Consider the following 14,717-nt stretch of genomic DNA (forward strand, 5'->3'; position numbering starts at 1 on the left):
AAGGCCACGTTCTGCTCAGCCCGCTTGCAAAAGTGGCCACCACAGATGTAGCTGGAAAGTTTCCTTATACCACGCGAACAGGAGCTGGCCCTCGGAGTACAGTGCTCTCCCAGTCACCTACCATAGCAACAGATATCGAGGAATGCTTCACATTTATAGTAGGTAACTCAATGCACTTTCCCCAGTTAGACTTATTTACTTTTGCTGTTAAAGCCTATGCATCCTGCGTCACAAAGAATATGACAGAAGGTGCTCCAGTAAAGCAATGATTGCAGTTTTCATGTAAGGAATGCGTGCTATTCTTCCTTTGAATTCCAACTGTCATGAATGCATCTCCCCCTGGAAAACCGTACCACGTGTGCTTTTTTTTCCCTATGACAATAGAATTATATGAAGTCTGATCTCAAAACTCTCAATCAAATATTCCATTCATCAGCAAAGAGTTGGCTTGCTTAAAGACTATAGGATTGGGTCCCTAATCAATACTTTAATAAATAACACCTACTTAGTTGGAACAATTGATTGCTAGGGAGCAGACTAAGTATAATGTATTTCTGTTAATCTACACAAAGGATAAATGCCACAGTTTATTTATAAGACACACCTGGAACCATTCAGAGGGTTGTAGATAGGATCCATCCTGACATGCATTTAACACTATATGCACACAATGCCTTACGAAAGGTGGACAGTGGGTATGTTAACATAACGTGGCTGGCTTTGTCAGCAAGCCCCGCTGCCGCTCCCTCGGGCTGCCAAAGCTCAGCTCCATGATTCCCTGGCAGAAAAGGCAGCTCCTGGGACCCACTGCTCCTGGAGCTGAGTCGGTCCAGAGCACAGCGTCCCTCTGCGATGAACAGGCTCTGGGACACTATTTTTGTCTGACTCTGATGTTTCCTGATTTTATCCAGTGGCCAGTTCATTACATCCAGCAACAGCCAGGTATGCCACAGAGCCCTTTCTTGGGGATTATAGCCATACCTGGTTCTGCCGTTATTGGACTGTTCATCCTGCTGCACAGTTGTAGGATAAAAGCCTTCTGGTATTTTAGGGTGGAAAATAGCCAGCAGAGAGTGCAAGAGGCACCTTCTGCGCAGTTACTCCACAGTTCACATTCCAGGCTCTAGACAAGGCACCTTGGTCTCCACCATGCCCTGGGTACAGTGCATCTGCTCTGGTTTGAGAGCACCAGTTCTCTTCCCATTACTTCTACTTTTTCTACCCCAGGGTTTGTGTTCACAACAACCTTCTTTTGGGAGTAAGTACGGGCCACCGATCTTCCCAACTGCTCCCAAAATACATATATTTTCAATAACGCTGCTAAATTGCAGACCGGAGGAGGACATGCCGGCAGGATCCTTGTATCCACACCGAGGATGTGAGAAGAGCCTCCCTGCCCCGCTCCTCCCCACAACCACCCGGCAGCAGGGACACAGAGGCCTCCCCAGCGCCCTGCCCGGGACCTTTCCTCCCCCCGCAACTTCACATGCGGGGGTTGCGATATTTCGGTCAGCGACGCCCAGGCACAAGCTCACGATGCAGCTTCCCGGCAGGAGCCGTGTGCGCGCCTGTGCGTACACACACAGACACACACGCTTCTTTCGGCAGCCCCCTGTTCGGCACGGCGGTGATTTGCCCTTCAGACAATGCATAATTCAGCAGCCTTGAAGGCGGCCGGGGGGGCGGACGGCGCCGTGAAAACGTGTCAAACTTGAGAAGCGAACGGCACCTCTGGAAAAGGCGGCAGCGGCACCGCCCGCGCTCTCCCGGTGCCGCGGCGAGGGATGATGCGCCGAGGGCGCAGCGGGGCCGGGCTGCGCTCCCCGCCGGAGGCGGCCGCACCTGCTCCCGGAGGTGCGCAGGGGTGCGGGGCGGGGGCCGCGCTGCCGCCGAGCGGGGCCGGGGCGCGGCGGCGGAGGGGGGCGGGAGGCGGGGAGCGGGGCGGCGGCCTCCCGTCTGCGGGCGGGCTGTCCCGCTTCGCTCTCTCCACCCCACGGAGGATCGCCGGCGCGGAGCCGCGGCTGCGGCGCGCAGAGCGGCGGCGGGCGGGAGCGGCGCGGAGGATGCGCTGAGCGCGGGAGGCGGCGCGGGCGCGGCACAGGTCAGTGGCGAGTCGCCCCCGCGGGCCCGGGCAGGGCTACGTCCCGCCGGTACCCCCGTGTCCCCCGGCCGCTCCCCAACTTTTCTCCGCACCACTTCGAGAAAGTGCCCAAACTTGCGGAGGGGCCGCCCTGGGGTCCCTCGTCCCGTGTCCCCCCCTACCCGCTCCCCGGCGGCACGACCCTCTCACCTCGGGACTGACCCCCCCGTCGCGGCAGCGAGGCGAGCGGGCGGCGCCGTAATTAACAGTGCCGGTAATTGGGGTGTGGAGGGGCAGGTGCGGCGCTCAGGGCCGGCTGCCCCGGGGTTACGGCGCGTCCTCCCGCCCCGCTCCCTCCGCAGCCGGGCGGTGCCGGCACAGCCCGCTCGGACACGGGGCTTCGCGGGGCGCCGGGACCCCAACTTCAGGTGCGGGAGGGAGCCGGCGACTCAGCCGGGCTGACTGCTCATGGGTGCGGGTCTGGCTTGGGTTTCCGTACCGAAAATAACGGGATCCAAGGCAAACTAGTTGATGTATGCCAGCATCTCCATAGACTGGAAATCCAGTTCACCCGGAGTTCAGTCTGTGCGCGAGCAGGAGGGGGTATTAAGGCACTTTGTCATTTTTGGAGTTGATTTGTAGGGAAAGAGAGGTTTGCTTTAGGCACTGCTCCCCTGTAGGTGCGCTTCTTGGCACGTCCCACGTTCGCCTGCCCGGTGATACTCGGACCTTGCAATGCCCCTTACATCTCACTCAACCCTTATGAACGTACATATTGAAAACACCGCAAACATACGGCAAAGAGTAATTTTGTACAAGTGTGTTAGCGGTAGTGTGCTAGTGATGGGCAACCACACAGCTTGCTGACAGCTGGGATTCCCCGGCGTTGGCTGTGGAAGTAGCCAGGAACAATGTGATACTCGGTCATAGCTGCGTGGTTATTTTTTTAAGCTTTTTGAGGGGCTAGAAAAACCCTTTATTATAACTGTATTATAATGTTGTTTCTGTCTGTAGCTGACTTGTGGTGTGCGTAGATTAACATGCTTTAAAAGAACCCACAGATGCTAATTTTTTATGTTAGATGCTTACCCTGAAATGCTTGTATTTTATTGCAAGATTTAAAAGTTGCAGCTCTTCAGAGAACAGGCTGCATATACAGTACCAGTGAGGGAGAATGAATGGAAAACCCAAATGGCTCAGAAGTGAAAATCCAAAATTTAGTCGCTAAATCTATTTTGTTTATTAATGATGCCCACCATTTGATAAGAAAGCTATCCCCAGTGTATCCTGAGAAGATTTCATTTTGTCAGATGCCTGGTGTCTCATCAATTCCTTTCATGTCCCAGGGATTTTCTCTTTAGGCCACAGCAGCTCTCTGTGTTGGGGATAACCGTTAAGCTCTTCTTTTGAATTCATGAGCTTCCAAATTAAACTTCTGCTGACACCTGCTACCTAGCCTGGTTGAGCAGAATGACAGCGTCACCCAGGCTACTGGAGCTCTGCCACCAAGCAAAGTAAATCACAAACAAAAATAGGTGTAAAGTGCCTGGGCTCAGTCACACAGCGATTTAGGGGAGCTCTAGGAAACTGTGGCTACTGGAAATCTAATCAAAGTCTGCTTCTAATGGAGCAAACTTTCCAATGGCAATCGCGGGCAGGAATTAAATCCATAGAGCAGACAGCAACCGAGATTAATAATCATCATCAGTTAGCTGATGGAATCAAACAGAGCAAAATGAGGGTAAACAAAAAACTGGCTCTCCTTTCCCCTTGAATCTAGTCTTACCTTTATTTATCCAGTGTCAAGGATCTCTCCTGAGCGCTGGTTTCAAGTGCCAAAAAAATTAGCAGGTGTCATAACATAAGGTCAAGACTTAATTATTTATATGGAGACATCAATCATCGTGTGGGGATGATTTATTTATAAATCATCGGAGCTGTAAAAGGAGACAGACAATTCAGATTTTCTCCTGCTCGTTCCTGAAGGGGACTGGGAAGGTCCAAGCTGGGCTGAGTGACCTTTGGAGCCTGTGGAAGTTCTGCCTGGTCCCGCGTGGAGGAGGGTTTTGCTACGCCTTTTAAATCCTGTAACCAAAACATCACCAGGGAAATCTCATGCATATTTGCTGCATCTCAGTAATGAACATTTACTGATTATGGATTATCTGGAGAATATAGCTTTTTAAACATTATTCAAATTTTTATGTTTATGTAAGCTAATAAGACTGAGGAGATTCAGTAACTACTCTTTGCCTTATGGTATTTGAAAAGTATGTCCGTTGGGCTTAACTCAGCATCTTTGAGAATCACTTTAAAATACTAAAATAGAATTTTTCTGCCTGAAAAAAAAAAATCCCCACCAACCTATCTGTACTCAGTATAATGCTCTTTGCTCACAATTAATGCCAAAAATCAATTTGCTAACATGCTTTTTATGTTTCTGCTGATCACAAACAGGATGGCACAGTAAAAGCTTTTATTGCCATCTGATTAGTCCACAGTGGTGGTAAGTGAATAGCTTGGGCTAGTACGGCTGTACGACTCCCGTGTTGAATGCAGCAGGTACGGGGAAGAGCACGGGGTGTTGAGCACCAGGTGTAATCCTGCTCTCAGAGTCATTCAAATAAATTTATTATTATCAACCATATTAGCAGAAGCAGGATCAGGCCCACAGGTCTTCCAATAGCTGAGCAAAGTAACGAACACGCGTGCTTGGGACATTGCCAAACCTCCTGCTCTGGCTTTCTGATGAAGGGTTAATTACAGCCAGGGGTCCTCAGAGATTTTTCCATTTATTTATCTGTTAATAGAAATGGTGCTGCTGATCTTATTTACACGATTGCTTTTCAAACAGGGATGTGATTAACTCGGACTCAGTGAAACTGGTAAAGAAAAGGCAGGTTAAGGCAAGAGGGAGGTGGAAAGTTATGGAGAAAATGAGGAGAGCTAGGAGGGGAGGTTTCCTTTGCTCTCCTATCTCTATCTTGTAAAACTCTGTGTAGCACAAACCCATAAGCTTTACCATTAAAAAGGACTTGAAAGCATGCAGAGTATCCAGGGCAGCTCGTGATCCTTCTGAACTTCATGGCAGGACTCCATTTTGGCAAGAGCGAGTCAACAGGCTCTCCTGCACATCCATTATGCTGTTCCCACTCATCTTAGGTCCATTTATCACCACTTTTCAGTGACAGAAATACTAAAATAATATTTCACCGGGTTTATAAGAGGATGTAAATTATAGGTAAAAGGATGGATGAACTGGCAATATCTTCAAAGAACAATTAAGACATTAAGAGTATGGGAAAATATTTTTAGACACCAACCAATCGGTGAGAAAATCAGAATTTAAGACCTGATTCAGTTACGAGATGTTCCTCGAGCACCTTCTGGATCTTGCCTAGAACATGTGAAAAACAAAAGATTAATAGTATTTCTTGTAGGCAAGACCAGGCAGCTGCTTGTGTATTTTTATGGTATACTGGGTACATTTATAGCATTTAGTAATGCTAGCGATGTTCTATATAAAGAGTAACAGATGAACATATCATGAAACAAGGCACTGGCAAGGCAGGTGGGAAATGATTTCCAAAATATTGCAGTCACCAGGCTGGGAGAAATGTAGTAAGATGGTAAACATAATATAATAGACTTAGGGGGCTCTAACCAAAGCCAGGGTTAAAGGCTCAGGTTGAGTCTCACCGATGCAAGACTGAGCCCTACCCACACGTTCCGTAGCGGGGGAAGGCTGGGATTGCTGCGCGCGAACCCCAGCAAAGATGCCTTCAATACCGCTCATCCCCGTCACATCAGAAAGCAGAAGTGACGATGAAATCACAGTTGAGTGCAAAGAGGAGAAAATGACGGGAATGAAATTGTATTGGCTCAACTGCAAGAAATAAATAACATATTTCCCTAATCAGACAGATGATGCCTAACTAGGGCACAAAGTGAACCACAAAGGAAGGTGGCAGATTTCACAAATTAGTCATGGCAAAAATGGTGAATTTCACAGCTTGACGTGAATTCATGTTATAGGATGAAACAGCACAAAGTGATTAAGAGCTCTAACTGATAGAAGTAATAAGCATGTGAGCCTTAGTCATCACACAGCAGCCAACATTTCTCCCTGGCTTCAGCTGAGCCACAGGAGCAACACCTTCATCAGCCTCCTCCTGTTTCTGATGCTGAGCAGGAGCTGGTGGGGACAAGCACAAACAGATGAGGTCCCACAGGAGTTTTCCATCTCTGGGAGGCACAGCTGTGGCAGTCCAGCAAGAGCTGGATCACCACTCCACGGGGAGATGTTCTGCAGACACCGTGTCTGCTCCCCGTGCCACCGCTGAAACCTGGAGCCGTGGCTTCAGTGGTCAGGAACGTGTCACGAGCAGGGCAAGCCGGGGGACAACAGGGTCTGCACAGCATGACCCCACCAGTGAGCGGCAGAGCGAGAGGATGGCTGGGAGAGGTAGGAACAAGGGGGGACACTGCTGCAGCTCCTCCCTGTCCTGCTGGGGACAGCCTTCCAGCTCTGGCAGTGCCACTTTTGGAGCCATTAGGTGCTGGCACATGCCACCTCATGCTAACCACGCCACAGCACGTGTTCCTAATAGCAAGCAACCATTAAACATGCTATTCAATGGCTTTCTTCCAAAGGCCACCCAATTTCCACTGTTTCAGGGGATAAAAAACCAATGTCACAAGCCTCTCTCACAGGTGCTGTGACATGACTTCTGCTGGCAAAACATTTCAATAGCTGTTACAACAAGTTTTCAAGGAAAGCTCTGTTAACAGATACTGGAACTTTACCTTACCATTTGTATCCATGCTTACACGAAGACAAAAATCTGGAGAGAAATGCCACCATCGTATCTTAATTCTTCTGTTTCAATGTACACTTTTCTATTGTAGTTATTGAAAATCCATAGAGCAAAATGAATGCAAGCAAAGTGAGCTAATACCAACCAGGATGAGGCCGCCCCGGAGTATTCCTCCTCCAAACCCTTCCCCTTGGCACGGGCTGCCAGCCCCCGCCGGTCCCCGAGCAGAGTGGCTTTGCAGGCTGCCAGCAGGGTTAACAAACCCCGGCGCTGGCAGACGGAGCTGAAGCTGCAGCGGAGTCGTGAACCCTTCGGAGAGCCGAGCGTGCCAGCTTTCCTCTGTTAATTGAGGGTGTTCCAGCAGAGCCGGGTCCGCGGAGCGCAGCTGTACGAGCATCACGAGATGGGAAGCTGTGGAAGTTGCCAGGACCAAAGCCATAGAGGAATGTCATGGGGCAGTGCCAGTTCCTTCAAATCCCACCTGGCAGTTATTAGCCATCCGCTGGAGGCGGTAAAGCACCTGCATCCCAGAACATCAAATGTGCATTGTCTGCCCGGAGCCCCGCTGAACCTCTTCCCGACCCAGAGTGAGCAGGAGAGGATTTTAAATTGTACATCGAAGAAACACCCTAAGAGGAATTGATCACTCATGAATGAGGATGAGAAAACAAAGTTTGAAAAGAATTAGCATTTCTGAAGGAATGGCCTTGGACTCCTGGTAGGGAACTAGAAAGACTTGAAAAAAGGTGGGATGGAGGGAGAAGCTCTCTTCTCCCAAATTGATTTCAAAACTTGGCAGATTTAAGAAACCCTTCAGTAACATTTTGCAGGTCGATGCTAATTTGATGCATTGGAGCTTAGCACTGTGCCAATTCATTGTCAAACTGATATTAACTAGGCACTTTTGAGCATGTTTATAGCTCAAGGTCCATTAAATATGCAGACATGACAAATATTGCACCTCCCTTCAAATACTTAGTTTGCAATGTGTAACACGGAATCCATAAATGGTCTTTGACTCTCCATCAGAAGGAAGGCTCGCTCGCTCGGAGGGGCGAGTGCTGTGGGAAGGGGCTGGAGGCGGCGCCTGGGATGAGGACGGAGGCGGCACGGCGCTGATCGCCGCCTTCAGTGCTGCCAAAGAGCAGCACAACCACGATAAAATCTCCCAGGGCGTGATCTTCACACCCGAACATGCAGCAACCAACCTCGGGAAAGTCAGTTAGTGCATGTAAATGGCGCTCGTTGAGAGAGCAGCAATTACTCATGTTGGGAAAGGTGGCGGGAGCAGTTACATAAACTTTCTGAGTGCAATCTACTTATAGCCAGGAGCTAAAAACAAACTTGCTTTCTTTTTTAACAGTTGCTAATTTGAGCCAAAGCTGAATCTGGTTTTTGAATTGGATCCCTTTAACACCTGAACAGGAATAGTTTGAGAACTGCTGGTTTCTCCTATTCTGTGCAACCCTCAAATGCAAAAATTCTCTCCTCTGAGCTGGGAGAATCAAAGCAGTAGTTGGCTGGTCACATGTATATTTAGACGACTAACTAGGCACCTATGTTTGAATATTTGGTTTAATATGCCTTCATTTTTATATCCTGAAAGGGGTATACTACTTAGCTCCAAGAAGATAAATTAATTTTTCTGTTGCTTCTAAGTTCTTTAATGGAAGATGTTACATAAATAATTATTTAATATACTTTAACAGGTTGAGGGGTTTTTTTTGCATGAGTTGCTTGATCTGCTGAAAGCATATAAATCAGTAAGAGCTGAATTAGTGAAATAAATTCAGAAATCTAAAGGGTGCGTCAGAAATTAGACTAGTGCATAAGAAGGAATAAAAACTACGTTGTTCTCATTTGGCAAGAACCCCAAAGATTGCTGTTTTGTGAACCTTTGGACACCCCACTTCCTAGGGAATCACAAAATCCATTTGGGAAAAGATCTATGAAATAAAGTAACATCCTGGTCAATAAAATACACAAGTCTGCAGGCACACACATGGGAGGATGCTGTGAATCTCCTCTTTGTGTTGCGGTTCCAAGGACCAATTACTTTCTTCATTTTAGCAGATGCCAAAGGCTCAGAGAAAGGAGAACGCACAGCCTGCCCTTTCTTGCAGCAGAAATGTATATGCCTTGTTTCTCAAGGAAGAGAAGAGATAATCCTGTCCTCATCTGCAGTGACCAAAACCTGTTCATCTGGGGGTTATCACAGCATTGGGATATAAAACAGAGCATGACCAAGTGTTACTTCATCCTTGCATCTCCAGAACTTAGTCCACCCAGCAGATTTCCACACCTGCCAGCTCTAGGGAAAGTTCATTCCCTGCCATCTCAATAATGTTTTACAACTACTTTCTTTTTGTTCCAGCTTTCCCCAAAAGTATACTTGCATCCAAAAAAAAAACCCAACTCTCCAGCTACATAAGCTAATTCATTACTTTTCTGGCTTTTCTTCACAACAGCCATTCAGTCACACCGCATTGTTAGTGTTTCTCACTAATAGCACCTTCCTTGGTCGCAAAGCCCTGCAACGGCGTTTTAAAGAATCAGTTATAACTTACTAGCAAATTGTTCACATCTACTCATTAGTTACGGCTGTATGATCCATCTGAGGAAGCTGCTGTCCAATAAATTACTACTCTCGCCTGCCTTTACCAGCCCTCCCAAGCCCTCCAGCATCTCTCCACCGCCTTCCGTCACCTAGGTTAGTGCCAAGTGGAAGGAAGGCAGCTGCCTCAGCACTTAATGCCAGCGTTCTTCCTTTGCAGACAAGAGCGGGGCGATTCGCTTTCAAGCTGCCCCTTTTCCCACCGAGGCTGACAATAATATTATCTCGCATCTCTAAATACGGGTCTCAGAGTTAATGGTGCGACAACAAGATGCAGAAGCAGAGGTTCTACGTGTACGATACAGAAAATTTACATGGATCATTTCTTTTGGTATTTTTTCAACATCCAAAACCTAAACTAAGTTTTCTATCCTTAAAATGATGAATTCATCCTTTTCTCATAAAAAAACCCTATATTTCTTTAATGCTTTGGAACAGCCCTGCTCATATTGGTTTGTGTTTGCTGCAACTTCTGGAGAGCTCAGCATATCCCCACAGCATTCGATATTGTATATGCACTTAACACATGGGAGCCAATGCCCAAGGAGCCTATAGCTCATGTGAGGTTCTTCTAATTCTGCACCTTACCTAGGAGGTCTACAGCACTGACGGCAAGTCTGCAATAGTATCTACAAGTAATAAATCATCGCATTTACCTGCATTTACCTACATTGCTACTGACCTCCATTGCAGCATTTCTACTTCAAAATACTAGAAACAGCTTGTTGTTCAAACTTTGGTTTACACCGGGGAAAATCTGAGCTTAGGTTAATGCCAGGAGTTTATTTGAGGTCTCTGTTATAATACCAGCATGTAGCTAGCACAGAAATTCATCTGGTTTTCATAAATATTTGATAGGGCTCTATCATCATCCTCATCATCATTTTGGGCTGGTTGGAAGAGGATCCCCCCGCTATTACAACCCATTTCCGAGTTGTCATGGCAAGTCAGTTGGTGATACTTCAATCAGAGTGTTCTTATATTAAATTCCATTCAAATTCTGCCTGAAAGGGACTTAAGGTTTCATCCTGCTGCTTAGAGAATGATATGCTAAATGCAGCTTCCCGTGGGCTTGGCTGCAGTCCAGTGCTTTGTAATTTATAGTTCTCCTTCCCGCTTCTGGCTGTGACCTTGGGACCTATCTCTGAAGTTCCCCCGGCTGCCCGGGCTCTCTGTGAAGATGCCGTGGCGGAGCTCCCGGCGCTTCCCACGGAGCTCGTCCGGCAGCAGCGGCGGCGGCCGGAGCGGGGCAGCGGATCGCGCCGCCACGCGGGAGCAGGGAGCCGAGGGGAGTGCTGCCTTTCTCGCTTTTACTAATAGGAGCAAATCACAGAACAATGTTCTTAAGTGACAGAAATTATTAGCTAACTTCAAAGCATGAAATGCATTTACAGAGGAGGTTTAAATTATATTAGCCAAAGGCATTTTCTGGAGAGAGACACAAAACAGCTCTAATTGGAGATCTCCAAACAGCTGTTGTGCCCTATGTATTTATATTGAAAAAATAGCTGGAAAGATTATGTTAACATGTGATTTAAAAAAAAAAAGTTTTAACATCATCACTGATATTATTGATAATATACTGGGGGTGCCTAAGATGCTTTACTGAGAAATGTGTGTGTCCATGGCCAGAGGAGCTGACAACCTGGATTGTAACATATCCCATTTCTAACAGAAAAATTGTGTAATTGAGAGAAGTTATTGCCCCTTGAAGATTACATTCATTATATATTGTAACAGAGATATGTCTTTAGAATGGCTGTAGTTCCCTTCAGTTAAATAGCTATTCAGAAATATGATCGTTTGAGCTTATGTATGTAAGTGCGGATTGTTTTAACAAAGTTATTGAATGAAAGCGACTTTGGGGAAGGTGCAGCAGCCCCACGCAGCTCCTCTGTTCCCTTATTCTTTCCAGAATTTTCAAGGACGTATCTTCTGGAAATACTTGTTTGCACGTACCTACCTGGATTCCTTAGGACGGGGAATACTTTTAAAATAAAAAGCGTGACTTTTAAAATCATTATTTTATAAGTTTTTTATATTTGTTATTTCACTAGTAATTGTTAGGGATTTTCAGCAGCGAGTGATACAGATTTAGCTTTAAAACAAATAAAAGCAAAACTTATAAATGTTTTTGGTCTTCAGAGTACTGCATCTGATATTTTTAGTGCCTGGCGTTTACCATAAATGAACCTTCTCTGTAACCCAGTCAGACTCCTAACTCTACATAGATCTCTTTTGAAGTGCTGCTTCTATTACTTGTTATGAAGACATCAGAGAATCATTATATTAAGTAGTTCTTTGTAAATAAGAAACCAACAAAACCAAGAAGCTCCTTCTGCAAGATGCTCGTCACTAAGATACCACCAGCAAAACATTCATCAACTCTCTACATCTAAAACGTGGTGACTCTCAACTGGAGAACTTCAGCATAGATTCATTAGGCTTTTCCTCTTAACTGATAACACAACTAAAATTAAACTATTAATAAGGTACAAAATTGTTTCAGGTACAATGTTCCCACTCCAGTGGTGCTTCTGGACTAGCATTAAATACGCAGCAGGCTCATATTCACTGTCTCCTGTTTGCTTTTGCACAACGTGCTGCAGCCCTTGGTGCCTCCCCAGTCGTGCAAGCACTGGCAGCAGCTGCCAAGCAGCGATGCTCCGGGGGGACTTCACTGCCAAGGGAACACCCAGACAGGGGGGTCATGCAAAGAAACGTCTCTTTGGCAAGTTAGGGGCAATGCCCACAAGTGAGGTTTGTGGAAAGGCCCTTAGACAGCAGCAGTGCTGGGTGTGCAGATATCTTTGCCATGGTTGCCCCAAGGGAAGGGGCAGCAGGCAGTATTTGTGCAAGGTTTCTATGTAAGAGGTTCCTGTGCTGTACGCCGAGTGTTTGTTTTGGCAGTAGCTCTGCAATTGTGCTGTAAACCACCCTGGGTACTGGTTGCTGTGTACCCAGGAGTTTGACTAGATGCCAACCAACAGCGAGCTCTGTGAGAATCGTGTATCATTTTGCAGCGGCAGCCCCATGCCCACGGGTAGCAACAGCCCGTCCTGCATCCTCCCACGCTGCTCCAAGCAACCAAACTCCTCTCCAGGGTACCTGCTGAGCTGTGAACTCATTGTCATTCATTATTAGCACACCTCACAAAGTGTGCTCAGCACACGTTAGGAACACCTTTCTCTCACACGTTATAAAATTGGTATTAGCCTGTCTCAGACCCAGCTGACCCCATTCCCTTGCATTTCCAGGGCAAAGAGAAGCAACAGGGAGAGCTCCAGAGCTCACTGGGTCCTACTTACTCCTTTCTTCCAGGAAAAACCTTCTCTTCATAAAGTCCTGCTCTACCTTGGAAACGTCCTCATTTTCGCAATGGAGACCAACCAGAGGTGGCTTTTGAGGTGCTCTGAACAGAGGCAGCAGTTCGTTCCAACTTTTCAGTGTTGCAGAGAGTGTTTTATGTGATTATTGGTATTATTCATGCAAACCTCCAGCTCCTCTGTCACTGGGACAAAAAGCCAAACTCTGTAAGAGGGGAAGGCATGGAATCCACCCACGTTTGGATGGGAAGGGGGGTGCATGACAGATAAAGGAAACGTGTAAGAGAGAGCAGCAGCTGGGCTGGTTCAAAGAACCAGCTCTGCCGTGTAGTTCCACGTCGCGCTGTGTGACATTCCCTGGAGCACAGCCCGCGAGACCAAGCTCTCCTTCAGTCTGATCCGCCTCTTGTGTGTCTGATTAAAGGCCCTCTCTCTGTTTTCCAACGATATGCCATCGCACTGGTTGCATAAACCTGGCTGTTATGCTACGCTGAGCACTCTCCCTGTTTGGCTATTAAACTGCCCCGTAGCATTCTTTTTTCAGGGCTTCTTTTCCCCCCCAAATATCTCACCTAAACTTTTTCTTTCTTAGCTTCAGGCCATTGCTCCCTGGCCTACAATTTTCTGAGACTGTGAATAATTCTCTCCCTTCATTTCTGTTGTTACCTTGAAGGTATTTATAGACTGTGATCATGTTCCCCCAGAGCTGTCTCTTTCACTGGACTCTATGAATTTAGCTTTCTCAGCCTCTCCACATGTTCTCTAATTCACGTATCATTGCCCTCCTTTGTTTTCATCTTCTTCTTTTGAAGGTTGGTTACTAGAAATACATAGCACCATGGTTTTACACAGCCATTATTTGTATGGATTTACATGCACTTTCCTCAGTTATCTGTATTTTCTTATCCACCAAGAGCTATTTTTGTTTATATTGGTTTACTGCATGAAACATCTCTCTTCTCTCCAAATTTAATTTTGCAAATGAAAATATAAGAAATAACTCTCCATTTTGCTGCCAAGTTAGAAGGAGGCAGTAAGGGTAAAGAAGGCAACTGACTGTAGACTCCTAAGGTCAATTTTTGTTCGCTACAAAAACCTTGTTTTACTTAAGTGCAGCACAGGGCAGCTGCTGCTGTAGGAGGAAGGATTGTCCTCAGAATGATGCCTGTGCCTCATGTTAGGGCCTCGTGTCTGCCATTTTGGAAAGTAAAATCACCTACCTGCCCCCAGCCACTCAGTTCCTCCATCTAGCATGGTTTCCTCCCCCTTATCGCTGAAATACAAAAACTCCAATTTTGGTTTTATTTAAAATTAAAAGTCTCAGTTTCAAAACTTGTCACGAAATACAAAATTCTTGGGAAGGAAATGCAGTTTTGGGAAAGTAGAAATGCTCCATCTAGATATTTTTTACCTACCCTGGGCGCTATGATTGGGCTGCACTGATTCTCCTTGTAACCTTTCAGCTTGGTGCCCCATAGGAGCTGCGGTCCCAGCCCACCCCGTCCCCAGCAAACCCCGTAGATTATAACAAATCTACAAACTACAAATGTAAAAAGCAAAAAGCCTCAGGAAAGGGTCGTATCACATCATGGAAATGGAGACCGCGCCTAGGAGTGAGACCTTCATACAGGGAAAGAATTACACTTTGAGCTTAAGTTTGTAAAATTAGGCCATATTAAGATTTCTAACAAAGTCAAAGTACTGGAAGATGGAAAAAACCTCCTGTGCTGTGGCTCCTATGTGTGGCTCTGTGGATGTGCCCAGGATTGGATTTCTGCACATCTCCCATTCACTCTGATGCCTGTGTAGAACCCGACACTAATGATGTCCCTTGTAGAACAGAATAATCTGTCAAACTAACCAGTACTTCTCCACCTTCT

At 46.6% G+C, this 14,717-nt stretch overlaps 1 protein-coding gene across 2 annotated transcripts in view; it reads left to right on the forward strand.

The window, feature by feature from the left end:
- Positions 1–1,540: 1,540 nt before the first annotated feature.
- Positions 1,541–14,717, forward strand: part of CHST8 (carbohydrate sulfotransferase 8) — a 165,145-nt gene continuing 151,968 nt past the window's right edge. The window contains exon 1 of one of the 2 annotated variants that reach the window (XM_065848038.2): positions 1,541–1,854. The gene's annotated coding sequence lies outside the window, so the exon portion shown is untranslated. Of the gene's footprint in view, positions 1,855–1,974; positions 2,102–14,717 lie in introns of those variants that run through there. The other variant, XM_065848037.2, reaches the window with a different exon arrangement.

Source organism: Patagioenas fasciata, chromosome 13 (genome assembly GCF_037038585.1).
Source record: "Patagioenas fasciata isolate bPatFas1 chromosome 13, bPatFas1.hap1, whole genome shotgun sequence".
Classification (NCBI taxonomy): domain Eukaryota; kingdom Metazoa; phylum Chordata; class Aves; order Columbiformes; family Columbidae; genus Patagioenas; species Patagioenas fasciata.